The sequence below is a fragment of the Cebus imitator genome, unplaced genomic scaffold, assembly GCF_001604975.1.
Source record: "Cebus imitator isolate Cc_AM_T3 unplaced genomic scaffold, Cebus_imitator-1.0 Scaffold647, whole genome shotgun sequence".
In the NCBI taxonomy this organism is placed as follows: domain Eukaryota; kingdom Metazoa; phylum Chordata; class Mammalia; order Primates; family Cebidae; genus Cebus; species Cebus imitator.
The window spans coordinates 337,492-340,074 of NW_016107962.1; positions in this window are offsets into that span (position 1 = coordinate 337,492).

Here is a 2,583-nt window from a genome sequence, read left to right on the forward strand (position 1 = left end):
AAAAAAAAAAAAAATTAGAAATAATGATACATTCTGTTGAAGTTGCAAAAAAAAAAAATGTACAGAGGTTCTGTGAATAATTTATGCAGTTTTTGCATAACTATAGTACAATATCAAAAGGAGAAAATTAATACTGGTACAATCCACCAATTTAATTCAGATTCCTTTAGTTTTACAAGCACTCATTTGTCTGTGTGTGTGTGTGTGTGTGTACTACTACGCAATTGCATTACACACACACACACACACACACACACACACACACACAAATAATTCGTTACATGAATTGCATGCGTAGATTCATGTAACGACCACTACCATGGAGATTCAGAATCATTCCCTCAGCACAAAGAGCTGCCTGCTAGACTGTTACAGCTCCCTCTCCCCATCCTTGTCTCCTTGGCAACCAGTAATCCCTTCTCCATTTCTGTAATTGTGTTATTTCAAGAATGGTACATAAATGGAATTGCACAGTATAAAACCTTTGAGATTGGCTTTTTTTTCACTCAGCATAATTCCTTTGAGATCCAACTAAGCTGTTGAATTTATCATATGGAGGTACCACCGTTTATTTAACCATTCACTCACTGAACGACATCTGGGCTAATTCGTTTTTGGCTGTTATGGATAAAGTTGCTAAAGCCATTCCTTGTACAGGTTTCTGTGTGAATGTAAGTGTTCATTTTGCTGGGAAAGATGCCCAGGAATGTAATATCGGGTAGTATGGTAGTTGCATGTTTGGTTTTACGAGAAACTGTCAAAATATTTTTTTCCAGTCTGTAGCTTGTCTTTTCATTCTCTTCAAAGAGTCTCTCTCAGGGAAAAAATTTTTGGTTTTGATGAAGCCCAATTAATCACATTTTCCTTTTATGGATTGTGATTTTGTGTCATATAAGTCACTTTGTCCGGCCTGAGGTCATGAGGAATTTTAGGCTGGGGGTGGTGACTCATGCCTGGAATCTCAACACTTTGGGAGCAAAAGGATGGCTTGTACTCAGGAGTTTGCGACCAGCCTGGGCAACATGGTGAGAGAGACCTTGTTTCTATAAAAAGTACCAAAAAAAAAAAAAAAATGAGCCAGGTGTGGTAGTGCATGCATACCTATAGTCCCTGCTACTGAGGAGGCTGAGGTGGGAGGATTGCCTGAGCCAGGGAGGTTGAGGTTGCAGTGAGCCAAGACTGTGCCACTGCACTCCAGCCTGGGCTACAGAGCGAGACCCTGTTTTGAAAATAAATAAAATAAAATAATAAAAAATAGTAGTGTACTCTATTGCCAAGGTTTCTGATCAGCTTGTGACATTTTCCTATGTTACTCTTATCTCTAAAGCAAAACCTATTTTTAAACCAAGAATGCTTTTTGTCCTTAAAGTACTAGGACATTTCCATAAGTTCTGAGTCTTTATTCAGTTAGTTAACATTATATTCTTGTTCCTTCAACCATGAACATCTTGTGATCAAGAGTGCCCAAGCCTCAGGGAATGTAACCCAGCAGGTTTGACTTTTTCTGGCCTTTATTTTTTTTTGAGACAGGGCCTCGCTTCGTCACCCAGGCTGGAGTGCAGTGGCTCAATCACAGCTCACTGAAGCCATGATCTTCTCCTGAGCTCAAGCAATCCTCTTACCTCAGCCTCCTGAGTAGCTGGGACTACAGGTGCATCCCATCACAGCTGACTAATTTTTGTATTTTTTGTAAAGAGAGGGATTCACCATGTTGCTCAAGCCATCCTCTCACCTTGGCCTCCCAAAGTGCTGGGATTACAGGCATGGGCCACTGCACCCCACCCTTTTTACCATGTTGTCTTCCAGCTTCCAGTCCATGAACATGAGATGTCTCTTTATTTATTTGGATCTCCTCTGATTTCTTTCATTTATATTTTATAATTTATTTTTTTTTGAGATGGAGTTTCGCTTTGTCGCCCAGGCTGGAGTGCAGTGGTGCAATCTCAGCTCACTGCAACCTTTGCCTTCTGGGTTCAAGCAATTTTCCTGCCTCAGCCTCCCAAGTAGCTGGGATTATAGGCATGCGCCACCATGCCCAGCTAATTTTTGTATTTCTTAGTAGAGATGGGGTTTCCCCATGTTAGCCAGGCTGGTCTCGAACTCCTGACCTCAGATGATTCGCCCGCCTTGGCCTACCAAAGTGCTGGGATTACAGGCGTGAGCCACTATGCCCTGCCTATATTTTGTAATTTTTAACACACTAACCCTGTACATGTTTTGTTAGCTGTATCGTTAAGTATTTTATCATCTTTGGAGCAATTGTGTATGGTATTGTGTTTCAAATTTTGGTGATAGTATATAGAAATGCTAATGATTTTTTGTGTTCCAATAAAACTTTATTTACAAAAACAGTGGTCCACTGAGCTCAGGAGTTCGAGACCAGTCTGGCCAACATGGCAAAACCCCGTCTCTACAAAAATACAAATATTAGCTGGGCGTGGTGTCGCATGCCTGTAATCCTAGCTACTCTGGAGGCTAAGGCAGGAGAATTGCTTGAACGCAGGAGGCAGAGGTTGCAGTGAGCTGAGATTATGCCACTGCACTCCAGCTTGGGTGAGCAAGATTCCGTCTCAAAAAAGAAAA